This window comes from Macaca fascicularis, chromosome 17, assembly GCF_037993035.2.
Source record: "Macaca fascicularis isolate 582-1 chromosome 17, T2T-MFA8v1.1".
NCBI classification, from domain to species: Eukaryota; Metazoa; Chordata; class Mammalia; order Primates; family Cercopithecidae; genus Macaca; species Macaca fascicularis.
Genome location: NC_088391.1, coordinates 9752901 through 9780286, shown reverse-complemented (window position 1 = coordinate 9780286; position 27386 = coordinate 9752901). Strand labels below are relative to the sequence as shown.

The window sequence follows — 27386 nt, the reverse complement described above, 5'->3', positions numbered from 1 at the left end:
AGAGGACATATGGGTATTCTTTGTAGTAGTTTTAGTCTGACACCTTCTCAGAGCTTAAAATTATTTCCAAAAACAGTTTTTAAAACATCCTTTTAAACTTGGTTCCCAGGGCCTACCCGTAAAGAGGTTCTAGTTTAATTGGTGGGTTTTTTTAAGGCTCCCAGGTGACTCTGAAGTGCCCTAAGGTTGAGAACCCAGTGGCTCTGAGTCAGAGAAGCACCTACCTCTCCCCCTCCCTCTTCAGGCTTCCAAGCTCAGCCAACCACTGTGAACTGTCTTTAGCAGAGATATGATCAGCATTTTAGCTTGTGGTGGTTTGTTTTTTGTTTGTTTTGTTTTGTTTTGTTTTTAACAGTCTCGCTCTGTCGCCCAGGCTGGAGTGCAGTGGCACGATCTCAGTTCACTGCAACCTCCTCCTCCCAGGTTCAAGCGATTTTCCTCGCCAGTAGCTGGGTAAAATTAGAGGAGCACGCCACCACGCCCAGCTAAGTTTTTGTATTTTTAGTAGAGACCGGGTTTCACCGTGTTAGCCAGGATGGTCTCGATCTCCTGACCTTGCGATCTACCCGCCTCGGCCTCCCAAAGTGCTGCGATTATAGGCGTGAGCCACTGCACCCAGCTGCTTGTGGTATTTTGTTGCCTACAGAGACACAAAGTCATGTAGAAGAAAGCATCCTCTTTAGTGATCCTCAAGGCACTGGTGGTGTGCCATGCAGCTGTTGAATATTCATTGCCCACAAATTTTCCACAGGGCTGGACACATTGTCTGTCCACTGCCTGTCCAGTCTGTCTGCTGCCACTTTGTAACTGCTCAGCTGTCGGCGTCACTTTCCTCAGAGGTGGCCTGTTTGCTGAAAGCTGTACCCAAGGTCATGGGCTGAGTGGTTGCTTAACACCTGTGCCTCCTTTCAGGGACTGGCTAAGGGAGGGGCAAGGAGTGGGGATGAGGGACCCTGCCTTTCTCCTCCAGGAAAGCACTTAGAAGAGCTGGGGCCTGGGGAACTGAGCTCAGGTGGTAACTGGAGAAAAAGCCCCCTGGGGACCCCCGCTCCAACTGCACACTTCAGCTGAGAGCTGACTTGTTCCTCTTCCGCTTTCAGTGATCAGAAATGCAGCCTGGTCCAGTCTATCCAGCACATCCCTTCACTCGTCCCTTGAGACCAGTGGCATGCATTTGTGAAGTGAGAAGGGCATTCTGGGGCTGCCTAATGGAGCCTTCCTCTGGGACCGTTAGATGCCTGGAGGGGTGGCTCTCCTGAACTCATTAACACCTTTTAAAGCCATGGCAGCTCTGGCTGACTCATGTTCTGTGTGTGGTCCACCAAGAGCTACCAGATCTTTTTGGCCTTGTGTCTGCCTCATCTTCTCAGTGCTGTGTTTGTGTGATGGGATTTTTGTTTCTAAGCAGACTCGGAGGCCCTGTCTTTACAGGACTGAACCTCCCTGCTCCGTGGCCTGGGGCAGCTTCCAGGACCCGGCTGGTCTGGCGTCAGGCTCCAGGAGAGCAGCAAAGTCCCTGTCTCTATTTCATCTTTGCGTATGCCTCCCCTCCACAGAGTAGGCACCCAGGGACTAATCACACTGGGACCAGGACAAACTTTGGAGTGTAGCACTGACAGCACGACATCACTAGAGATGGGGAAAGAATGGAGGGCAGGGAAGACAGGGGAGAAGGACAGCTGGTCACATGCAGGGCAGCAAAGAGGCAGGAGGGACAGAAGGGTGTGAGCCATATGGAACTGGGTGTGGGATCATTACCAACTGAGAAACCACAATAGTGCTGGGGGCATTGTTGAAACTGCCTTTGCAAAATTATGACTGAGACAGTGAAAGAGATCTAACTTAACTAACACTGTCTTGCTTTTAAACTCCAAACTGTCCTTGTTCATTCCTGGGCATAGGCTGAACTAACTTTGGGAGAAACTTAGTTTATAGTTTAAACGAAAATGTTAACAGCCCTTTCCCAAAGCAGACCTTCTTCTTGCGTGGGGACTAGACTGCCTTTGTAAGACCAACATTACCCACAAGATTAGAAATGACGGTTTAGGAGTCATGCAGCTGGAGGCTACAAGATTCTGACCCTCCCTAAACTGCTCCTAAGATCAGTGCATGAGATATTTTGCAGACCCTGAACTTAATGGATCAGCCGGCCCCACCCAGATCAATAAACTGGCTCATCTGATCCTGTGGCCCCCACCCAGGAACTGACTGAGCGCAAGAAGACAGCTCCTACTCCCTGTGATTTCATCGTTCACCAATCGGCTTTCCAAGCTCACTGGCTACCCACCACCCACCAAGTTATCCTTAAAAACTGCTCCCTGAATGCTTGGGGAGACTGATTTGAGTAATAATAAAACTGCAGTTTCCCGCACAGCCGCTTCTGCGTGAATTACGCTTTCTCTATTGCAATTCCCCTGTCTTGATGAATTGGCTCTGTCTAGGCAGCGGGCTAGGTAAACCCCTTGGGCGGTTACATTGTGAGCCATACAAAGATAAATTCCACATGAATGCACTCACACAGGACCTGCTGAAATGGTGCCCCGAACCACGGAGCAGTTAGCTAGGCTAGGGCAGGGCAGGGAATGGGCTGGAGTGAGCTGATGACGTATGGGGTTGCGGGTGGTGGAGTGGATGACATTTGATGCTTCTCAGGTCTTTGATGGTTCTCAGAGGAGGTGGCATTTGGATTGGGCTGCCAACCCAAAACAGGTGAGCAGGCTTTTGACTGTCGTAGGGGAAAAGCTTAGTCTTGATAAAAGAGACCTGGGCCAAATCCCATTTGCCTATAAAAAGACTTCCTACTCTTTTCCAAGATCCGCTCAAATGCAAACACTCGGGAGTGGGAGGCAAGCAGGCTGAGGAGGTGGAGGAGCTGGTCCAGGTCCTTAATGCATTGCAAAGTCACACTCTAGGCCCAGGGATGACGTGGATTTCAGGAGCAAGCTTAGAAGCCCGGCTCACTGGAGAGTGTCCCAGATCTGGCTGTCATGGGCAAGGCAGCTGCTGTGTTGGCTTGGCTCTAGGTGGCCTGAGGATGAAGAGAATCTTCCCTAAAGCCCAAGGAGCCTGGGGTTCTCCCAAAGCAAATCTTTGAAGGCCTCACTTGGCCCCTCCTTTTTTGTTGACCTTGTCTTTGCATTAGAAATATATTCTAAAGCCTTCCCAACTCAAGACACATTGGCCCCTTTGTTCCTATTTTGGGTGCATAGCTCATACTTTTTGTTGTTTGCACTTTTTAGACGATTGCAATCTGACCTTATGTCTCATGCCCATTCTGTCCCTGTAGCCATCCTGTCATAAAAGCTATCTGTTTTGTGGGAATGAAGCCATGAGCTCAGCTCTGTGCCCTGGGAGCAGGGAAGCTGTAAGAGGTCAGCTCTCTGAAAGCCCCTCTACCTACAGAAGATAGGGATGGGGCAGGGTTGGGGCTGTCTATGGGGAGGATGTGGCAAAAGTCTGCAGGCTGTGTACACACTTCCTACCTCAAGCCCAGGTTTTAAGAACTCAGGGGTAACCATTCCTGCAAATGATTGGGCGCTGGGCCCAGTAGGTTTGCTGAGACAATGATGGGAGCTGGGGCAGGCATCCAGGGACCCTTGTCAATATCGGGCTGTCTTTCAAGACTAGAGAAGCAACATTTATTCTGTGTATTGGAGCACTTGATTCCTATTTCCTTGTGACCCAGTCTCTAATAACTTCATGCCTGTTGGCCAGTCTGTAAGCTTTCTTAGTAAAGGAGCAAATAGTATTTTTCTTTACCGAGCCCTGCAGTGTTTAAGAAAGCACTGAGCCCATAGCAAGTGCTTAATAAAATAAGCAGTGGCTAAATAAGTAGAAAACAATGCACCTCTGATGATGTTTAGAGTTTTACAGTAAAGCATCAGAGCAAGGGATGGGGCACATCTGTCCAGGGCTTGTTAGGGCAGGAGAGGAGAGAAAGACAAGAATAAACATATTGAGTAGTTGTAGTGTCATTTTTTTGTGATTTATTTGAGGACAATATATAGATAAAAATCCCCACTTGTGCCATTTCTCCAAGTCATTTGTGCCCATTCTTCTTTTCTTCTGAACAAGGTCATTTGTTCCTTCACAGTCCTGGAAGTAGTGCTATGAGTCTTGGACCTGGCCCTGGGGTGGGAGTTGGAGAGGCTACCCTCTCACACACTTCCTCGGGAAAATCCATCTCTTGTACCCACATCTTAGAGCTAACCAAATGTCTATTTAGTGCAAGATCAATCTACCCTGTGATTGCCTCTGCTCTCCAAAATGGACTGGAATATTTAAAGAAGAAATGCCTCAAAGGAATGAGTAGGGTTGACAGAACAGTCTTAATAAAGTTTCCCTCTTCCCGTTATTTCCCCAAGGTGTTGAAACCTGGATGTCGTTTGATTTTGTTTCTCTTGCTATTGATTTTTTGGCTCAGCAGTGTCTTGCTGAGAGAGGATCCCGACTCAATGGAGTCGAGGCTCATTGTCTCATCTCCCCGTTCCTGGCTGAACTCTCCTATTCGGACAAATCTCACCAGGGCAATAGAGCTGCTCTTATCGAACTCGCTCTACTCCGTCATTCCCCTCTGATGTACTGGAGTAGCTGCTGATGAAGAAACTTATTTTTCAAATATAGAAACCTAAGCTGCTGGTCCCCGACACAGAAGGAGCAGAGTGAAATTACAACCCGCAGGCAGTTTGCATCTGAGCTCTACAACAGTAAGCACGCAGCATGCTGTGAATAATAAAACCATATCCTTGTAACTCTCTTTCTCTCAGGAGTGCAGAGCAGTTTGCCAACATGATCATATCAATCCTTACAATATTTATATAAGGCAGGCACGAGGCTCCGACGTTCTCCGTGGACTCCTCCAGCCCCAGTATGAAGAGGGGGCTGGGGATGGGTTGCATTTCCCTTCTGCCTGCCTGTCTCAGCAGCGTCTGGCTCAGGAAGCCCTGGCCCTTCTGAGTGTTGCCTTTGTAAAAAACGTACTATGTGGGTGGGGATAATTAGGAATATTAAAATGCCTTGCTTCACCAGTTGAGGAAGAGGGAACAAAATGTTTCCCAGGCATGTATCTCAGAGGAATTCAAAGTGTTACAGACACTAATGCATCTCAGCCATCTGCTCCTGTGTTGAGGTATCCTCTACACTCGGGCTACTCTAGCATTCGTGTGCTGGGCAGGATCCAGCTGGTGACATTCAATCTATCCCCATCTCCAGCATCAGAGGACACGTCCCTGGGAACTCAGGCAGCCCAGGCAGCAGGGGTCCCTTGCAGGTCAACAACACGCTCCTTTCCATCACGTTTGAGCTCAGCAACTCCGCAAAATTTTACTTCCTCTTTTTCTTCATTTCTCACTTCCTCCCCTCCTTTCTTATTCTTCATGCCTTTCTTTCAGCCTCTTCTTATTTTAATTGGCCTCCAAGCTCTGAGTCTGCCCTTCTTCACACTTTCTTCTCAACTCTTTCTTTTCCATTTCTCTATTCATCTTTTTTACCTTTCTTGTCTGAGGATATGAGTTGAAACAAATCCTTTAGTGAGAAGGTGACTCGATTTACAAGCAGATTTTCGATGCCTTCAAACCTCTCTTGTTTGCAAACCTGTTGGAAAGCACTGATGGCCACGTAGGCAGCAGGTGTAGGAAATGATCCTCTCAATGCTTGGTAGCTGAGAACAATTCATACTTATCACACCGGCTTTGGTCAAGTCAAGTGTGAATGGTGTTTGATTGTAATCATTTTACCTTTTTTTTTTTTTTTTTGAGACAGAGTTTTGCTCTGTCGTCCAGGCTGGAGTGCAATGGCATGATTTCAGCTCACTGCAACCTCCACTTCCTGGGTTCAAGAGATTCTCCTGTCTCAGCTTCCTGAGTTGCTGGGATTACAGGCGTCCACCATTATGCCTGGCTAATTTTTGGTATTTTTAGGAGAGACAGGATTTCACCATGTTGGTTAGGCTGGTGTTGAACTCCTGACCTCTGGTGATCTGCCCGCCTCGGCCTCCCAAAGTGCTAGGATTACAGGTGTGAGACACCTCACCTGACCCATTCTACTTTTTTAACATAAAAAAAGTAGTTAAAGCTTGGATCAACTCCTCTTCTGATTGTTCAGTATTTCTGGGCATAGTGTTTTTTGTTTGTTTGTTTGTGTTTATACTTGTTATCTGGATATGTTTTGGGATCAAAGAAATACCAAATAACAGAGGTTCTCGAATAGAGTTCTTTAAAAAAATATTTTCACGGCCAGGCCTGTAATCCCGGCACTTTGGGAGGCTGAGGCGGGTGGATAAAACCTGAGATCAGGAGTTCGAGACCAGCCTGGCCAACATGGTGAAACCCCACCTCTACTAAAAATAACAAAAATTAACCGGGCATGGTGTGGGCGCCTGTAATCCTAGTGACTTGGGAGGCTGAGGCAGGAGAATTCTTGAACCCACGAGGTGGAGGTTGCAGTGAGCCAAGATCACACCACTGCACTCCAGCCTGGGCGACAAGAGTGAAACTCTGTCTCAAAAAAAAAAAATTATTTTCACTTAATATATCAATACATCTCCATTGGAAATTTAAAAAATAAACTTTTTTTTTTCTGTTTAATTGATGCCAGGTACTCAACCTCCAATGCCATTGCTCCCACCAATGTAGACTCGGAGGAAGAGTTTCAGGAAGCAGGGATCCTACTGGTCTTTCTGTCACTATAACCCAGCCTTGGCATGGAGCCTAGCACCTGGTAGGGGCTCAAAGGACATTTGCTGAATGCATGAGTGAGTAAGTCAGCTGAGGGTGCCATGGAAGGGACTAGAGGACCTTGTGCTGCAACCAGGAGCTCAGGGCATCATGCTGTCATTGGAACAGAGGGAGGTTTTGCTGGGACAACAGAAGACCAGAGAAAGTGAAAATCACACTTTGTTCTTGCCCAGATATCTCAACCCCTCTACCATCCAAAAATCACATGTCTGTTTAGTATACTAAATGTTTATTGAAACCTTTGCTACATGTAGACTGTATGTTAAACTCTAGGGATACCAAAATAAACAAGACATTTTCTCTACCGGCAAAGATCTCTCTGTAAGATAAGAAAAAGAATAATTTTTGAACTAAAAGGTTATACCTCCATGTGTTACATTTTGGACTAAGCTGAACCAATATTTTATTTTTTTAATCAGGAAGATGAATCAGTTTGAATTGCCATTCTGTGTGTCTCTGTATTTCCTAAATCTTTTGTGCTGAAATAGCACAAGAACAGCAGCGCATTCCCACAGACGGCCCCTGACGGGACGGTGTTTGGGCCGAGTCTGTATTTCCTCCTTCTCTTGCATCATCTGTTCTCTGCTCTTTGCAAATCTCAGCACCATTTCCTCCAGAGCAGCTCCTGGAATTTTTGATAGGAGCTGTCACGTGTAACTAGGGAGCTTTCTCTTTCATACCTGTCATAGAAGGAGCTCGCTTCTCACGAAGACCCGCCCGTTTTACCCCCTGACTCCGCTGTGACGTTAGGGAAAGGTTCCTTCTCTAGAAGTGTCTAGAAACATGCTTGGCTTTCACTAATGCATCTAGAGTGTCCCATCTGTGTAAGAGCCCTTTGCTCAATGAGCCCACGTATTTGTGTTCCACTTCCTGCCTTGGCGACAGTCTCAACGGGACAAGCCCGGCCCATCGCAGAAGCCCTGTGTCCTGGAGATGAACAGGAACTTAGACAGCTAACATTCTACCTGATGCTGGAACTCAAGGTCCCTGACAAATGGCCATGTAGTTTACGTTCTGAGAAGTGACAATGATCTCTCCATCGCTGGGGAGTGCCATTTCCAATTCTGAGCACTTTAGTTTGTTAGAAAGCTTTTTTTAGCAAGTTGTTTTCGTCTATTGAACTCAAAATCAAACTCCTTGCCACTTCCTTCCTGATTTACTTCCTCTGTCTTTCCCTTGACATTTACTCACTCTTTGCTCCTCTTCTGTCTTGTCCTAAAATAAAACCCATTTATTCCTTTGTCCTCACAACACCTCCTCCGATATTTGAAGACAGGAAGATAGTTCCTTGTTTTCTCTCTTCCAAGGTAAACACACTCAGAGCTTCCCGCCAGTCTAGGTCAGGCACAGTTTCTAAAACCCTCAACACCTCCACCTCGCCTCTCTAAATGAGACATCTTAATTACAGGGCCTTGTAGTGAACATTATTTTCCAGTTATCATCTGACAAGCATATAGTGCTACTGTTACTTATTATCTGGACATGATATTTTTATTTAATGAAGTTTACAATTACATTCACTTTTTAAAGCAACTGCATCACTCTGTTGGATCCAACATAAGCTTTAGACCAAAGAAAAAGTCCAGATATTTTGAAAACAGAACTGAGGGCAATTAAACCAGATCTCCCCCGTTATGCCATTGTGCAATCAATGTCTGGACCTAAATGTGTTGGTACAATACCAGCCATATTGACATAAGGGTATTCTTCAGAGTCATCTCAAGCTAGTTGCTGGCTTGTCACTCGAACCCAAACTCTACCTTTGTACCCGTGCCTGTCCACTGGAATGTGAGGTCCTCAGTTTCAGCAGCCCCACTTAGGTTGAGACAGCATCTCTACTTTTTCTCTTTTTTTTTTTTGAGACAGAGTTTCACTCTTTTGCCCAGGCTGGAGTGAAGTGGCGCAATCTCAGCTCACTGCAACCTCCGTCCCCCACCCCAGTGTTCAAGCCATTCTCCTGCCTCAGCCTCCCGAGTAGCTGGGATTATAGGCACCCGCCACCATGCTGGTTAATTTTTATATTTTTTTTTAGTGGAGACGGGGTTTTGCATTGTTGGCTAGGCTGGTCTTGAACTCTTAATCTCAGGTGATCCACTTGTCTCGGCTTCCCAAAGTGCTAGGATTACAGGCTCTGCTTCTTTTTAAATTTTACCCAGCACCAGGCACAAACCGTGGAAGAAGTCAATTCCTAATTAACATGTGCTGAACGGCTGAATGAATGCATCATATGAGGCTTTACTAACAACAGTTGTTTCCCACAATGAGCTAAGATTGCCATGGAACGCATAGACTCCTTGCATGTTTTATGTTGTATTTCCTTAGATTTTCATCTTAAGAAAACCATGAATTCATTCTAGTCAAGGAAAAACCCTATACTTCCCAGAGAACTTGGAGCAATTTTCTCTTTAAAGGAAGGGGTGACCCATTTACTGTACTCATCACTACGGTTTAGTTGCTAGAGTTACTTTCTGAGCACACCAGGACAAGAATATTATCTTTCTGATATGTTGGCATGAAAAAGGATGTTGAGAAAAGCACATGGACCATAATCACATTCCTTGGCACCAGCAATTTCTAAGCAGTATGGCCAGAGCCATTGCTCTGAGTAGGTTTTTCCTGGCTGAGACCAACCAGACCTGAGGAAAATACTTGCAAGTTATCTAAACCAGCAAATACTTGCATTAGGGGAACAGGAGGGCAGATGTTATGTCCATTCCTATATCCGTCATTGTCAAAGCACTTATTTTTAAGGATCACATGGCTTCTAATACAACCACTCTAACACAGTGCCACGGAAGGAGTTGGTATTATGGATGTTCTCCTGAGACCCATAGTCTCTGTTCCAGCCTTTGGAGACTTTGAACAACAACAACAAAAAAAAAATTCAAAGAAAGGCTGGTAATTACTGGGTGGAGCAATACGTGGTGTGCTAATACAATCCCTTGCCCAGGTTGTCTCCTCAGAAGCCTAAGACTTTGTGCACATCCTGCACAATGAGGCCGCTTGTCTTTAGGAGTCTGCAAGAGCTCTGTTTTATCTGGTAATAAGGCATTAGGGCGTTCTCTGATATAATAGAGAAAAAAACTCAGAGAGTGAGAAAATAGATATGCTTAACTCTCTGAAGAAATAAAAATGGTAAACAGGAAATGGGTTTTCTTTCTACTTTATTTTAGCTGCGCAGGGTGTTCCAAACCCTGGGATGAGAATTCTCAACATCTTTGCCACTTGGGATGGACAGAGTGAGCCTAATTTCCTCTTTCATGAAATCTTCCTAAGCCTTAGAGTCAAGAAGGCCTTTGTAGCATCAAGAGGCGCTGTATTGAATCACTAAATTGGAGTGAGGCTTATACTGGGCGTGGTTCAATATCCCTTATTAAAAAGAAAGTGATGAGTTTAAGAAAAATTTAATTGAGCCTCCTGCCTTTTGGCAGTCCTTAGATACTATGGAAATGGCTGGGGTGTGCTGAGCTAAGTTGCTAGGATGGGAAGCTGAGGAAGGGTATTTAGACTCCTGTGTGTTTTTAAATAGTTGATCACCCTGGTCTCTGCATCCAACAAATTTTCAAGAGTCTGTACTTGGCAGGACATTTATAGTGATTAAAAGTACACACTTTGGAGATACCTAAACATGGATTCCAATCCCAGACTGATAGGGTTTGTCTCTGTGTCCCCACCCAAATCTCATGTTGAATTCTAATTCCCAGTGTTGGAGGTGGGGCCTCCTCCAACCTCCAACTGGGAGGTGATTGGATCGTGAAGTGGTTTCTAATGGTTTAGCACCACCACCCTAGTGCTGTCTCATGATCGAGTTCTCAAGAGATCCCAAAAGTATGTAGCGCCTCCCCCTTCATTCTCTTCCTCCTGCTCCAAACGTGTAGGATGTGCCTGCTTCCCCTTTGCCTTCTGCCACAAAGCTAAGTTTCCTGAGGCCTCCCTAGCCATGCTTCCTGTATGGCCTGCAGAACTGTGAGCCAATTAAACCTCTTTTCTTCATAAATTGCCCAGTCTCAAGTAGTTCTTTTACTTTTTGGAGACAGTGTCTTGCTCTTTCGCCCAGGCTGGAATGCAGTGGCACAATCTCAGCTCACTGCAACCTCCACCTCCCAGGTTCAAGTGATTCTCCTGCCTCAGCCTCCTGAGTAGCTGGGATTACAGGCGTGCACCACCATGCCTGACTAATTTTTGTATTTTTAGTAGAGATGGGGTTTCACCACATTGGCCAGGCTGGACTCAAACTCCTGACCTCGTGATCCGCCCACCTCAGCCTCCCAAAGTGTTGGGATTACAGGCGTGAGCCACCACGCCCGGCCATCAGGTAGTTCTTTTTTTTTTTTTTTTTTGAGACGGAGTCTTGCTCTGTTGTCCAGGCTGGAGTGCAGTGGTGGGATCTCAGCTCACTACAAGCTCTGCTTCCTGTGTTTATGCCATTCTCCTGCCTCAGCCTCCTGAGTAGCTGGGACTACAGGTGCCTGCCACCGCGCCCGGCTAATTTTTTGTATTTTTTTAGGAGATATGCGGTTTCACTGTGTTAGCCAGGATGGTCTCGATCTCCTGACCTTGTGATCTGCCCACCTCGGCCTCCCAAAGTGCTGGGATTACAGGCGTGAGCCACCGCACCTGGCTCCCAGGTAGTGGGCATGGACTAATATGAGCATGGAGCAATGTGAGAATGGACTAATACACAGATACACCCACTTACTGACTATGAAATCCTGAGCAAGTCGCTTGAACTCTCTGGGCCTTGGTTTTTCTTACTATAAAATCGTGATGCTATCTCCTAAGTCTATTGTGAGGAATAAATTAATTAATGTCTGCTAATTAATTATCACAGAGCCTGGCATGCAGTAAAATATTAAAATGCTTTTTTAGTTGGGTACAGTGGCTCACGCCTGTAATCCCAGCACTCTGGGAGACCAAGGAAGGGAGGATTGCTTGGGCCCAGGAGTTCGAGACCAGCCTGGGCAACATGGCAAAACAGTGTCTCTACAAAAAAAACAAACAAATTTAGCCGAGTGTGCTGGCCCATGCATGTAGTCCCAACTACTCAGGAGGCTGAGGTGGGAGGATTGTTTGAGCCCAGGAGGCAGAGGCTATGAGCCGATATTACGCCATGCCACTGCACTCCAGCCTGGGTGACAGTGAGAACATGTCTCAAAAAACAAACAAACAAGACAATAACAATAACAACAACAACAACAAAACACCACCTACTCTTTTTTAAAAAGTTAACTGTTGTTACAGTAGGAGCTGAGATTAGATATATTTTTGACAACGTGAAGCTATTCCCAAGAGACCAGAATATTTAATGAGATATTACTATTTGCATAACCCCACATGATACGTCATGGAATATGTAAAGGAAGGAAACATTTCAGCATCAACAGCTTTCCTCTGGGTTTTCTTTGTTTGTGGCATTCCAATCATTAGAAAATTGAAGCTGTAAACAGATGTTCATTTTCCGGAATACAAGGAAACACTCTCTGAATTGGTAATTGAAATCTACACACAAGCCTACAGCATCATATTTGTATTATTACTATCAAAATTCTCAGCACCAAAAAACATGTGTAAGAGCTGCATCTAGAAGGACTGGCCTTGGAGTGCCCTTCTCCCCAGCCTACATACCGGAGAGCTACTAAGCTGCCCAGTTAAGTCATGTACCATGGAACAGCAGGGAGAAAAAGAGAAAGAAAGACCTACATACACCACAGGCCAAATGGCCACCTCCCAGGACGGAGAGCCTGAGACTGTGAGACTCAACTGGGTTGCAGGGCGTGGGTTCCCAAAGGCTCTGGCCTCTGCTTGGGAGCTAAAGAAGCCTGGAAGCTTGGAGTAAATTGTGGGTGTTATTTTCAGTTGCTGAACAAGTTATTAAGAGGAACCAAAAAGAGAAATACGCGTGAGACTGGATTGCAGGAGAAGGAAAGTGAGGTATCTCCATGCAGGGTGTACAGAGATGGGAGACAGAGAGAGAGACAGAGAGAAAATGAGAAAAAGAGAAAGAGACAGACAGAGAAACAGAGAAATGGAGAAAGAGGGTAACAGAGACACAGAAAAAAGAAACAGAGAAAACAGAGATGGAAACAGACACAAAAACAGAGAGAGAGACAGAAAGGGAGAGAGAGAGAGACAGAAAGAAAGAGAGAGAGAGAGAGAGAGACTCCTCCCAGGAACCCAGGTGTGGCCCGTTTAGGACATCAGGACAAAGTGGTTAAGGAAAAGAGGGAATTCAGGGTCTCATTGTCTTTAAGAGTTGGAGCCTTTCTCTAGGGTCAGGATACGTTGAAATAGGTTCGACTCAAGTTGCCAGCAGCCCTGTTTTCTGTGTCATAAACTACGAATCATGAGGATGGCAGAGCAAGGTGGGGCGGACACACGCCAGGTGTCAGTCCTCGCTGCATCAGCACGGGGAGAACCCAGCTGCTCATGGCTTCAAAGGAACCTATGGGGTCTCCAGAGTCCTGGGCACTGCAGAGTACCACACTCCCTTCCCCTGGACGCGGTCGGCTGGGCAGCGACACAGATCTTGGCAAGACCAAGGCTATAACTTCAGTGCCCAGGATAACAACCAACCTGAGGACACTAATAATTTAACCCAGCAACTGAAAATAACACCCGTAATTTACTCCTAGCTTCCGACTTCCCTTAGCTCTCACAACAGTCTTTAGAGCCTCCGGGAATCTCTGTGCGCCACAGTCCCCCTATTTACCCCTTCCTGCCTGTGGCTTTTTCCTCCGAGCCCTCCTCCTGCGGGGCATGGCGAGGTGGGACTATGAAGGCCACTGTCCCTGAGCAGCCGTCGCCAGGGCACTCGCTCCTCTGCTGTTGGGGCTTGGAGGACCGTGGCCAAGTATGGAAACGTCCAGGAAGGTGCCTCTTGGATGGTAATATCACTCTTCACTCATGGCAAGTTTCATTTGGACTCAAAACAAGCGAGTATGTCTTCCTTTTCCCTCCCCCAAATCTAGATGTAGGGGTGTCAGGTCTCTCCCTTCACGTCTGTGGCGGTGGAAGGAGATGGCAGGAGGTAGGAGGAGCTGGCCCCACACGGGAGAACGTGGCTGGCTGTCCTCTCCCCGCCCGGAGCTGCCAGCGGCTGTGGCTTGAGCGGGGAGTGGAGAGACGCTCCAGACACTTCCTTTCACTTCCTGCACTGACAGATCAATTTGCAGTAATTTATTTACAAGCTGGATTAGTAAGTCTCCATAGAGTAAACACAGTGCCTGAATATAGAAATGTAGAGGAATCCCTTCCCAGCTGTTCCCAGGCTGGAGCTAAATGCTTTGAGGACGAGGACGTGGGAGGGATGAGGAAGGTGTGTCACCCAAGCACACTCAGGGTTCCTAGGCCACAGCAAATAGAAAGCGAGAGCTGAGCCACCCCGCCAGGAACAGATGCCCAAAAACAGTCTCCATGAAATCCCTCCTCCCTCCGGAGTCCTGTCCCCGGCTCCAGGGTGGGCTCACAGTGGCTGCTCTCTGACACAGAGGACACAGAGTGCTCTTACGAATGTCCTTGGTTCTCCCTCTAAAATGACCTATCCAGAGACACCTTTGAGTCTCTGCCATCTGGGAATAAGATGGGCGGTTTAATATAAAAAGAAACCATGCCTGGTCTCTGAAACACGCTGGCCTGCACTGGAGGTGGAAGATATAAGACTCATCGCTAAGCACAAGCCTCCACTCTGTCAAACGCAATGGGAGAGATTCTAAACTGAGACTAGTCAACACCGGCTCTGGGACCCCAGGCCCTCCTCATATGGAAAAGAGATGGCTTGTTACAAGGCTCTGTCACATGATTTCTCTCTCTGTGAAGGAACATAGTTTTCACAAATAGCAAAAGGTCTGTCTGTGGGACAGTCATTCACCCGTGCTTCTAGAAAAAACCCGTGCTTTACTGGCCACTAAAAATGAATTGGGCATGGCCCCAGCCTTGAAGCTCGGGACTGGCCATGAGGCAGCTGCAGAAGAGCACGAACATGGACACAGCCGGAGAGGCGCACAGGGACAGCCGCTTCTGAGAATTTCACTCCACACGTGACGGCCAGAGGAAAGGGAAAACGGATGTGGCGGGTCCTGAGCTGGGAGATGAGAAGCCATGGCCAGGTCAGTCCTCCACAATTCTCCTTGTGTCAGTACCTTGCAGAGCTGATGTAATTGTGGATGTATGAGCGGTTTGCATACAACACACTCCCTAAAGCATTGTAATACATGGGACAGAGAAAGGCTTTTCAAAGGCTACTCTGCCTATGTGCGATTCTGCCTAACTCTCTCACTGACGCTAAGAACCAGTGTAGGGGAGATAACATCTTTCCCTCACCCATTTCTAGGCTCTTGGCTGAGGCCCCTGTAACAAAAGATAGCACAACAAGAAAAAAGCGTACAAATTGATTTAGTGTAAGTTTTATGCGACACAGGAGTCTTCAGCAATGAAGACCCCCGAAGGACAGCCTTTTTGTTAGGTTTGATGAAGAGTGGACAACAATGGATAAGTGTAATTGGACAAAGGGGCATGATCTAATGGTCATAAAATTGTTTTTTTTTTTTTGGGACGAAGTCTCACTCTGTCACTCAGGCTGGAGTGCAGTGGCGTGATCTTGGCTCACTGCAACCTCCACCTCCTAGGTTCAAGCGATTCTCCTGCCTCAGCCTTCCAAGGAGCTGCATTACAGGCGCGTGCCATGGCACCCAGCTAATTTTTATATTTTTAATAGAAATGGAGTTTCACAGTGTTAGCCAGGTTGGTCTCAAATTCCTGACCTCAGGTGATCCACCCGCCTCAGCCTCCCGAAGTGCTGGGATTATAGACGTGAGCCACCCCACTAGTGGTTATTAATTGAGGAGAACTAGCCAGGCCTGTTTGCTCAGATTCTTCTCTGTGTCCCCATGTTTTCAGATAGGGACATTCCTTTCCTCCAGGTGTGGAGGGAGGGTACCATCACAAGAGGCTTTTATTACTTCCTTTAGTCACTGATGGCCTGCTTCAGGGGAGAAGGGTAGGAGAAGGTCAGAGAGAACTTTCTGTGTCTGCTGCTTTCTCAAATGCCAAGGTGCCATATTTTGCATAGCATGTCCTGAACCCCATCACTAGCCGTGCAATGATGACTCCACTGAAATTGAGGTGGCGTAAAGTGCTCTAGGAGCCCTTCTAGAATTAGATTGTTCAGATTCTTTAGAATTAGAGGGACCCTGACAGATACATGTGTCTGCCCAGACACACACATGTGGAAAAGAACAGAGCTGGAAAGGCCTCCGAGAGGAGATGGCCTTTGAGCTGGAGCTTGCAGCAAAAATCCAACTGTTCCTGTCAGACAAGAGAGGAGATCGAAACAAACTCTGAAGACAAGAGCACCGAGGAGGGTTATCAGGTGGGCATGGAGCAGACTTTTGCTCCTTCGCAGAGGTCCTGCTTGTGTGTACAAACTTCAGCTTGCGAGCTTAGAGCAGGGAGGAACTTGGGAACATTCAGTCTAGACGTCCTTTTATAGATAAACAAGCTGGGGCTCAGAGAAGGTCAAACAGATTTTCTAAGCATAGTTACTTTGCTGCTGAAGGAGAGAAGCATGAAGTCACACAAAGCCCTAATATGCATGGGATGAACACAACCTAACACACAGCTTCCTTGACACCTGTGGTGTTTGGCCCACCTATAGCACCTCACTTGGTGTTGTATCTGCATGAAAATAAAAGGCCCGTTAGGCTGAAATGATCTATGGAGGACCTTCAGGGCTTTGGAGATGGTCTCTTTCAGGGCGGTTCACTTTAAACCAATCATACAGAAGCAGGGAAGATGCCTCTGGTGGCGAAGGAAGTCTGTCTCCTGCATTTTTATGCTGGGCACCTTTCATTAGATAAGTAAGTATATGTCAGAAAAACATGAAAAAAAACCCATCTGTGTCTATAACTAATTAAAAAGATGTGTGATCAACAAACACCCTCTTCTCCTACAACCAGGGAACAAACAGCTCATTACTTTCCTTAAAAGGCATCCTGGAAACCTTTCCCTGGGGAAATGTGCTGAGCATTGATTATCTGCACCCATCATAGCCACACGGCACATTATTCCATTTGTTGGGAGACCTTACTTTACTGGTTGGAAACCAAGTTTCCAGAGTAGAAAGCATGGTCTTAGTCTCTCCCCAACTCACGGTTCTTCAGAGATCTCCCAACACTTCTGCCGCCTCTTCCGCACGTTGGTGCAAATAAATGGCACCAATCTGAATGTTCTTTGCCTCAGACCAAATGGGGCCAGGAGCTTAGAAGCAAGAAGCTGAGGCATCAGCAAAGTACTCCCAGGACAGGGCTTCCTTTAGCTGTGATCATTACGTGATTCCCTGATGGGCTCCTGTTTTCATCCGTGGTGTCTGTAACTCACTGACTGAAATCTTTGCCCTCTGTGGTACAGATGGGATCCATCTGCTGCCAGTAATGATGTGTGACCTCCTGGTGAAGGTAGGGGAAGAAAAGAAGTTAAAGAGAGCTTTAATATTTTTGAGAATTCATTACAGGGTTTCAAGAGTGTCAAAAAGAGACATGGGTGATGAGGAAAGGAAAAAACTACTCGCTTCTTTTTTTTTCTTTTTTTGGAGACAGAGTCTTGCTCTGTCACCCAGGCTGGAGTGCAATGTCACGATCTCGGCTCACTGCAACCTCCACCTCCTGGGTTCAAGCGATTCTCCTGCCTCAGCCTCCCAAGTTGCTGGGACTACAGGTGCGCACCAACACGCCCAACTAATTTTTGTATTTTTAGTAGAGACGGAGTTTCTCCCTGTTGGCCAGGCTGGTCTCGAACTCCTGACCTCAGGTAATCCACCTGCCTTGGCATCCCAAAGTGCTGGGATTACAGGCACGAGCCACTGCACCTGGCCACAACTACCCGCTTTTAACAGAAGTTCAGAGCTTCCCATGGGTGGAATCACATGTGGAAAGGATTCGATGAAAGTTCAGGGTGGAACACGCCCTGGGGCAGAGCACAGTCAGAGCCACAATTCAAGGCCCTTTTCAGCTCATCACCTTATTTCTTGCCTTAAGATTTCCCAAGTGAGGCCTGGCACTGTGGCTCACGTCTGTAATCCCAACATTTTAGGAGGCTGAGGTGGGCAGATTGCTTGAGCCCAGAACTCCAGACCAGCCTGGGCAACATGGTGAAACCCCATCTCTGCAAAAAACACAAAAATCAGCTGGGCGTGGTGGCACGAGGCTGTAGTCCCAGCTACCTGAAAGGCTGAGGTGGGAGGATCACTTGAGCCTGGCAAGTTGAGGCTGCAGTGAGCCATGAGCATGTCACTGCACTCCAGACTGGGTGACAGAGTGAGACCCTGTCTGGAAAAAAAAAGAAAAAAGAAAAGATTTCCCAAATGAGGGCCCAGCTCTTCTCCAGCACTTCCCAAGGCACCACCCACCAGCCAAGGGCACCCTCTCCCTCCCTCATCACTGAGTGCTCCTGGTCATCCAGGAGGAGGGGGGTGAAGACCTCAGAAGGTTGATGCCTGCACTGCCTCCTTCGCAGGCCCACAGAGAAAGCCCCTGCTCTTCAGACTGGGGAAGCATCTTTCATTCCCAGTATCCACAGAGACTAGCAGAATGTACCGTACAGAGAGGGTAAGATACGTGTAGAATATTCCTTGAAGAAATGAATGGAGAAACATTGACAGGGTATGGTTCTAACACGCTCGCAATGACCTCTTCCACCAGGTTTGAAGATATTATTTCCGTTTCCTCTCAGTCCCAGTGGTCCTGAGGCCTAGGTTGTAGCCACGGTTCTCTCACCCACCTGAAAGCAGACTCATCAACTTCCCTGGATCCCAGCCACGGATTTTCCCTGAAACCAACTCTTCCTGTCTTGGGAAGCCGGATCTGGTCAGTGCCTGACCGTTTCCTGGGAGAGGCTCTGGTAAGGCCAGCCTCGGCCTTTCCTTCATCTACTTCTGCTCTAAAAGTCCCTCATTCTTTTTTCTCTTTAGACATTACATTATTTTTCCTGCTAAGTGTTACGGTAACACATAGTAATCATAGAAAATTTGCAAAATAAAAGAAAGTATAAAGAAACAAACCAACAAAACCCCTTCATTATTTCTAAAGGGCCTGCATTTCTAGTCCTTGCTCCATTCCGGTCCTCTCCTTTCTTCTCCTCCTGTAAACTTCCTGCTCGTAATCCTCTTTGTGGGAGGATTCTCACATTAGCATTTCTGGTCTCTTTATCTTTGGAGCCAAATATTAGCATAATAATTAGCATATTATAACCCAATTACTTTTCAGTTACAAACAACCCCAACCAGATCGAGATTATTCTTAATTTGCATAGTTTTGGCAAGGGGGTGAGAGATGCAATGGGAAACTGTGTTGTTCTCAAGTAAACGCAACAAAGATTTGCTTTGGAGATGAATGTGGCTTGGAAACAAATAAAAAGATAAGACATAATGGGAGGATATAGAGGCTTCTGCGATGGGTGAGTGCTGTTCTGCCCAGAGAAGCGTGGAATAAATGATTTCTCACCCTCCCTTCCAGCCTCTTATAATGTCACATGGTTTCAGGAAAATAACAGGGCTTATTGAGAGAGTTCTCTCATAGGAGAAGAGGCCAGCTGCCAGTTCCCTGTAGGTCTTCATGAAGTTCACCCAGGATCCCTGCCAAGGTCAAGTGGAGACGCCGAAGGACTTCAGGAGACTCTCCATCCCCATCCTCCCAGGACAATGCATCTAAATACCTACATAGGTGGCCATCAGTGAGCTAACACATGCTTGGTCAGTGTAACAGAATAACTAAATTGCCATTATTCCAGAATAGGCTTGCTGTCTAATTACCACAAGATCCCAAGAATCTATTGCAGATCTACCATATGGATAGAGCTGTACTAGGCAGATACAGCCTAGTTAATGAATGCTTCTTAGGATCAGTAGGAAAACGAGACCAAGAGAACTCTTATTGAGGGATCTGAATCTAGATATAAACAGCAGGATCACTACATTCTCTCAGAGAGGGCAAAATGGACTTTCTAGTGTTATGCAAATGTTGGATATCTACAAGCTTTCACCCCCAGACTCCACAAAGTACAAGTGAGCACTATAGATTTCACTAAACACTATGTTAGGGAGGTAGAGAGGAAGTTATAGAGCACAACACATGGCATTTCACTGCAAAATATCTTATTAGGTATCTCTTTCCTAGTTTTTGTTCTCAGCATTAAACATTTCCTCTTTAAATTGTTCATTTATTCAACAGCCTTTCATTGGTTTCACCCTCTGGTCCTGCACTGTACTGAGAGCTTCTGAGGTTGTGGGGAGCCAAGCACATGCCTGGGTGGGTACAACACCAATGACCAAGGAGCTGGCCAGGCTGGCGGAGGTGAGGAGATACCGACCAGGGAGAAAGAAGGCAGGACGCGGGCCAAGGCAGAGATACCGCACTGGCTGTGGCTGTGCAGTGTCATGCCAGAAGTGACAAAAGATGAGACGTTGCCTGCAACTGTGAGGGAGCTTTGCCTTCATCTCTAGGCACTTGGAAGGCCGTCAAAGGACTTACTTGCTGGTCTGGTTTCCATCTTTACTTTTGTCTGCCCTGGCCTCCATGTGTTCAGGAAATGTATGAGTGATATCTTCTAGCCAAAAACCTGTCACATATTTGAAAACAATAATGTTTCGTTATTTGAGTTTTCCTCTTTAGCTTCAGTAGTCCTGATTCTTTAGCCTTTCCTCATGGGGCCTCTTTTCCATCAGGCATTCTGCCCTTTTGTTTGTGTCATTCTCTGGATGGTCTCAAGTCTTCCCGTGTACTTTGAAAAGTGCAATAATCCAAATGGCCTGTGGCTTCCTATGAGAGAGAAGCATAAGAAAATGACTTCTAGCTTCCCAAACAATATTCTCTTTAATGTGCTGTAGAATTATAATTTGTGCTCCAGAATGACATAATACAGTTGGCGTATTTTCCAGCTTGGGGTGTGTTACAATTTCTAACCATTCCCCCTATTTTTACCAGCTGGTCTCTAGACAGCTTATATGAATCCACATCTATTGATCTTAGTGTGCCAGTTAGCATTACTGTCCAGGGTCCATTTTGTTTTAATCATCTTAGTTTATATTTTACTGTAAATCTCCCATAAATCCTGGATTCCTTCCCTTCTACCCACAAAAAATTCTGGTTCTAGAAAATAAGGTGCAGGGTGTCTTCTGAACATGGCTTAAACAATGCATTGTCTACAAGTCTTAGAAGTAGCTAAAAGGCAAGCTCTGTGGATTATTTACAGGTGAGTTATCAGTGTCAAATCTAATTTCTGATTATTATGCAATTCCTTGTTTTAGGCACTCATCACTTTTCATTTCTTAAGGACTGTCTCGGCTCTTGGGCCTTCACTAGATTGTTGCTGTGAGGATTTGCGGAGTTATTTTGAAACCTATCAGCGATGCGCGACCTTCTGGCATCCTGATTCAGAATTTTCCATAATCTCCACTACTACAATTGTTAAATTGTTACTTGTGTAAAGCTGCCTCCTTTTTATAATTGAGTAAAATTAATTTCCTTTCTTCCTGGTGTAAATGTAGTTGATCTCATTTACCCTTTGTTAGGAAATGGTAATGTGTTGATTAAATTAAGGGTTTTACATGGATTTGGAATAGTTTTATGTGGGGAGGAGCTGCCGGGAGATTTTCTCAGAGGCTGATAAATAGCTAAAGAGAAATAGAGAGTGAACACTGACATGAAGACAGAAATACAAAGCTTTTTAGAATGTGCAAGCAACCGTTAGCTTAAGGACATCGGTTACATATGAATTTTAGCTTTGGATTAAGAGTTTTCCATTGTAAAGTTCAAATGCTGAGGACCTCTGGGAATGATGCCACCATTTTTCTTCTGTTTAATCCTAACTAGAAAAAGGTAAGGGAGGAAATAGTGCACAGGGTTTTTTTTCTTCCCATTAAAACAAAAATTGGTGTAAAAAGGAGTGAAGTTATGGAGAAAGCTCAAATCATTATACTCAGAAAGATTTCATTCATTAGAGACAATACATTTAATAGAACAGTAACTTTTCTTTCCTTTCTTTTCTTTTGTGTGTGTGTGTGTGTGTGTGTGTTTATGTGTGTGTGTGTGAGACAGAGTTTTGCTCTTGTAGCCCAGGCTGGAGTGCCATGGCACGATCTCAGCTCACTGCAACCTCTGCCTCCTGGGTTCAAGTGACTGTCCAGCCTCAGCCTCTCAAGCGACTGGGATTACAGGCGCCCACCACCACGTCCGGCTAATTTTTGTATTTTTAGTATAGACAGGGTTTCACCATGTTGGCCAAGCTGGTCTCAAACTCCTGACCTCAGGTGATCCGCCCACCTTGGCCTCCCAAAGTGCTGGGATTACAGGCGTGAGTCACCACACCTGGCCAGAACAGTAACTTTTCAATGAGCTTTCCCAACTGTCTCTCTGGTGAGAACCCTGTAGGGGATCCAGGGCAAGTCCTGCCACCCCCATCGTATAGTGGGGGATGAGCTTGGAGTTCCAAAGTAAGGTGGAGGCTGAGCTAGAGGTGAGCCTGTGCACATCTTACGTCAGCACCACCTTCACCCAGCGCCATCACCAAAGATCACATCAGTAGGATTCAGGATGGAGACCAAAAGAACCAAGAGAAGGCAGTGAAGTCATTGCATAATGCTCATTAGTGAGGGTAACCACTGTTTCAAGGCTATCTCTGTCCTAGTCAAGGCGCTGGTGACACACCGAATAACACAGTGGACGCAGCCTGACATATCCCACTGTGAGTGCCACCGTGAATGAAGGCTAAGCTGAGAGATCTGAAAGGTGCAGTAAAGGAAGAGGGAGAAACTGGCAAGACAAAGGGGAATTCAATGGAGACGTGTAAGTGGCTCTTCAAATTTCATACACCTGACTGACTTAATGGCTAAAAACTCGATTGCTGTGCTTATTCATTTAGTCACTGATTTTTTAAAACAAAAGTATATTGAGCACCAGCTGCATGGCAGGTACCGTAGCTAGAGGCAAGAGATGCAGGGGGCATGGACATGGGCCCTGGCTGGAGCATCTTGGAAGGACAGTGGAGGCAACAACCATGTGGGTTGGGGCTAAGGTCTTGCCTGGTGGCATCTGAGCTCTCCCCAGCCTCCAAGTCTTCTCTCAAAGCCACAGCTTCATCCTTCTGCCCTTACCCCTTGCTGATTTGCCTGATACCCTCTCAAAACTCCCATTGCACTATGTCCTGTGTTACATGCTCCTCTGCTGTTTAGTTTTTAGTGGATTTCTCTATTCTAGAGCATCCTTCAACACATCCAAAGGGCGGAGACAATGTCTTTTCCTGCACACGAGGCCTCCTCCATGGTGGGGAGTTTGTGCGTATTTTCATTTTTTGCCAACTCATCATCACAGGTCGATCGCCCTCGTATTCACATGTCCCTTACAATTTTAGCAGATCCTCGTATCCCTAAGGATGGATCCTTTCCTTACAGAGGCTTTGCATACCGCATTTCCCTAACAACTCTAAAAACGCAGGGTGCTTCTAGGAGTTTTGGTCTTCCCTTTATGGGGCTTGGGCAAGATCATAAACCAGACCTAAGGGTGCCCGCCTCTGTCAGGTGAAGAGGACACGGCAAAGCCACCTAAAATTGTCTCCTCCACTCGTTTTTCACATTATCTGAACCTCCACTATCATATTTACTCTTGTCACAGTCACTGTGTGAGAACTATAATTTTTTCTTTTTTTCTTTTTTTTTTTTGAGACGGAGTCTCGCTATGTCACCCAGGGTGGAGTGCAGTGGCCGGATCTCAGCTCACTGCAAGCTCCGCCTCCCGGGTTTTTACGCCATTCTCCTGCCTCAGCCTCCCGAGTAGCCGGGACTACAGGCGCCCACCACCTCGCCCGGCTAGTTTTTTGTATTTTTTTAGTAGAGACGGGGTTTCACCGTGTTAGCCAGGATGGTCTCGAACTCCTGACCTCGTGATCCGCCCGTCTCGGCCTCCCAAAGTGCTGGGATTACAGGCTTGAGCCACTGCGCCCGGCCGAGAACTATAATTTTTTTTTAAAGTGGAAATGAGAAGATGAAAACGGAAAAGGAAAGCATCAGAATGCCAACCTTTGAGCCAAGAACTTTATTCAATTTTTTCCATGTCATATGGAATTGTATGTAGTTTCAGGTTTTCTTTTAAAAGCCTTTGGGCTCTTGAGTCAGGCTTGAATCCTAGATATGAATCCCACCTCTGCTCATTACTAGCGGGGTGATTTGGGACAAGTGGCTGAACCTCTCTGTGCCTCAGTTTTCTCATCTGTAAAATGAGATTAACAGCAGCACCTACCTCAGAAGGTTGTTGTAGGATTAAATGAGTTAATACAGTAAAGTGCCTGGCACATAGTGAGCGCTCAAAAAAATGCTGGCTGTTATGAGGAAAGCAGGATATCTGGGCAGGATTGACAAAGGAGGATGGCCGCACAACCACACAGATTTCTGTCAGTTGTCTACATAGTAACTGTTGCTTCCAAGCAGCTCTCTGGCCAAGCCTTGCCCTGGGGACCCGTGCACTAAGGACATGAGGAAGCCCAGTGGAAAGGGCACGCCAAGCGAGCGCTGAGGTCTAGGCCTGGCCAAGCATCTCCATGAGGGGCCCTCCGATAGCAGGTGGGAGGGCGAGATCAGGGCGAAGGGGGCCTGTGAGGAAGAGGGGATCATTACAGAGAGAACCAAGAGGAGTACAGGGTCGACTCAGCCCACTTAGCACCTTTGCACCCGCTGGCCCTGATGACCGGCCTAAGTCGTTCCATTTTGGGGCTTTTGGAGAGGTGGGGAGGTCCTGGGCCCAGCCAGGATGAGACTGGGGAATGTTCTGCGGCTGAGTTTGGCTGTGTAATTAAAGCCCTGGTGTCTAGTGCCGAAAAGAAAAGAGAAAACAAGCGCTGGAACCCAACTGGCAGATGTGCTTGTTGTGCTGAGAGAAATTCACAGAGCCTCGGGGTGCCATCTGGCTGAGAGCTGACTGTTTGGATGATGCAGTTCTCACTTAGGGAGGTGAAGCATCGAACTCCCTGGCCCTGCCCACCTGCCTTTGCGTCTGGGTAGCAGTAGGTAAGGACACTCGGCAGCCCCAACGTAATGACACATCCCAGTGCGCTCAGGAGGAAGCCTCCAATCTTTGTTCTCTGCCTAAGGAAAGCAAAACAGCTAAAACAAAGCATTCTAGGACTGACCTTTGGTACAATGCTGGAAATATGAAAGAAGTATAAATGTAACATTTTAAATTTCTGAAATGAGGAATAATTATTAATTTCATATATGCAAAGTAAGCCCAGTAGGCAGGCCTACCAGAGCAATGGTCTCCAAATTTTGGGGTATTAGGTACCGGTTTCATGGAAGACAATTTTTCCACAGATGGAGAGCAGCGGGGGTGATTTCAGAATGAAACTGTTTTGCCTCATCCTCAGGCATTAGATTCTCATAAGGAGAACCCAACCTAGAGCCCTCACTTGTACACACAGTTCACAATAGGGTTCATGCTTGTGTGAGACTCTAATGTCACCGGCTGATCTGACAGGAGGCAGAGCTCATGTGGTAATGCTCACTTGCCCACTGCTCACCTCCTGCTGTGTGGCCCGGTTCCTAACAGGCCACAGACTGGGACTGGGACCCATCCGAGGCTGTGGACCCCTGTGCTAGAGACTCTCAGAAGCACTCTCCATCTCCAGATAATATTCTGTCCCTCCAATGTGAAGGAGACACAGAGCTTCCCTGATGGAGCCTGGCAGGTCTGTCTGTCTTCATACACACCCATCGTACAGAGAAGTATTCTGGACCCAGGCTGTATCATGATCACTGTCAATTTTCAGAACATCTTCTGGGCTGGTGAACTGTGGTTAGATAATAAAGAGTTGCCGGTGAAATGCCTCAGGGTATGGTTAGAAAAAAGAAAGAAAGAAAAACAAGTGGCAATATAGGGTGTGGGGAGAGGTGTGGGGAGGCTGGGTAAGTTTTCAACTCAAGAAGGAGAAAGGGAGAGGAGAAGAAATAAAAACTCTATAGCTCATCTAGAGTGAGCCAGATTGGATTCCAAATGCTAACACTTAATGCACTAAAAACTGTATAATTCAAACATCTCTCAACACAGAAGACGGGTACCACGTGCGTAGCAAAACATAATTGAGCTGAGGTGAATCCCTGTCCTTAAACGAGGTTTATAAGCTAATAGTGGTGATGAAGGTGAGGATCTGAATACTCCAGAAAAGGCAAAAGATCAGAGGAGAGATGAAATGAGATTGGCAAATTGTTGATGATTGTTGAAACTGAGCAATGAGTGTTGGGAGGCGGGGATCATTACCTGACTCTTCTATCCAGGAGGCTGTTAGTGGACCAGGAAGTCAGGACAAGATCTGAGGTGAAGAGCTGGTGAGGAGTGAGACCGCCGCCAAGGTCCTCCTTGTTCCCCTGAGGAGCTGAGCTCTTTCTCTTCCTTCCTTTTAGACAGGTTCATTAAAGCTGGCCCGCTCCACACGACCTAGAAGAACTCAACCCTGAAAGGTTTGCTCCATGGCCCAGAAGGACAGCCTCGGACATCACAAGTGCAGGATTGGAGAAGGCATAGTTGGCATGCAAGGTGTATTGACTTTTTTACAAATCAGAGCTTCATGCTTGCTGCCGAGAACATTTCACCGGGCCAGGAAGCTGCTGCAGGAAGTTTCCAAGTCCTCTCCTCCACACTTGGACCTTAACTTAGAGAGCGCTCTCGGCCCCTCCTCCCACCCCCCTGCACCCGCCCAGGTGGGCCCCACAGCTCTCCACATCCACACCCACCTGGGCGTTGCTCTCCACCGAGGAGGCTCATCCCTGCTTTGCTGTGCTTTTTTCAACCTTCCTGCAGCTTCCTTGTTGTGGGAGGCTGAGATAGAGTGGAAACTGACCAGCTTCCCCAAACAGGCAGCTCCGAGAAGGCATCTGCTCCGCGTCTGCTCCTGCTGAGCCGAGGTCCAGCCCAAACGCTCAAATTAGAGCTTGTTAGCCAATTGCTGAAAAACTGCAGGGGGACTCATTTGTAAGCGCACTAATGAGACATCCCAGGATGGAAAGCCTGGTATTATTTTTAGCATTTCAGAGCTGACACCCCAAACACCTCTATAACCACCCGCCAGTCTGAAGAGGGAACAAGCAGAGCTCAGGGTGTGGCGCCCTGCGCGGGCGGTAAGTGGAAGGAAGCGGCGCATGGGGAGGGTGCCTTGGGGACCAGCGGAGCGCAGCAAGGGGAGGATGCTCAGCTCTCACGCCTGCTCTGTCTTGGACATAATGAGAAACAGTTCTGACACAAGAAGTGTATCAGAACACCACAGCACCCTCTGGGACTGTGTGGGAAAACAAAAAACAAAAAGAAGGGAGACTCCTACCCTTTTACCTCGAATGGTCCCTCTTAATGCCAGGCCCTTGAGCATCTTGCTCTGCCACTGCATGGGGCAGGTGCAATGTGCTCTGTGATCTGTGATCTCCTTGCTCCATTCCTGACAGGGGCTCTGCTATTGTGGGCTTTCACAGTAGGACTCCAGCCTTGCTGCACTCAGGACTCACTGTCATCCAGTGGGCTGGAGCTGCCCAGCAGGGGAGCATGCAGGGCCTTTCCCTCTCTCTATGCCCTGGTCTCAGGTACACTGCTGCTGCATGCCAACTCTTCTCTGCTGCATCCTCTGCAGCCA

At 47.0% G+C, this 27386-nt stretch overlaps 1 long non-coding RNA gene across 3 annotated transcripts; it reads right to left on the bottom strand.

The window, feature by feature from the left end:
• Window positions 1–7135: 7135 nt before the first annotated feature.
• LOC123569807 (uncharacterized) lies at window positions 7136–26837 on the bottom strand. Of its 3 annotated transcripts, XR_012426788.1 has the most exons (4): window positions 26500–26837; window positions 26027–26203; window positions 25290–25559; window positions 23798–24858 (listed from the first exon to the last, which is right to left on the bottom strand). It is a non-coding gene; the product is annotated as an uncharacterized lncRNA (long non-coding RNA). The 3 variants fall into 3 exon arrangements; XR_012426787.1 differs by adding an exon at window positions 7136–17176 and having other exon boundaries at window positions 20255–25559; window positions 26027–26837; XR_006693605.3 differs by lacking the exons at window positions 23798–24858; window positions 25290–25559 and adding exons at window positions 7136–17176; window positions 20255–20542 and having other exon boundaries at window positions 26027–26837.
• Between the last annotated feature and the right edge of the window lie 549 nt (window positions 26838–27386).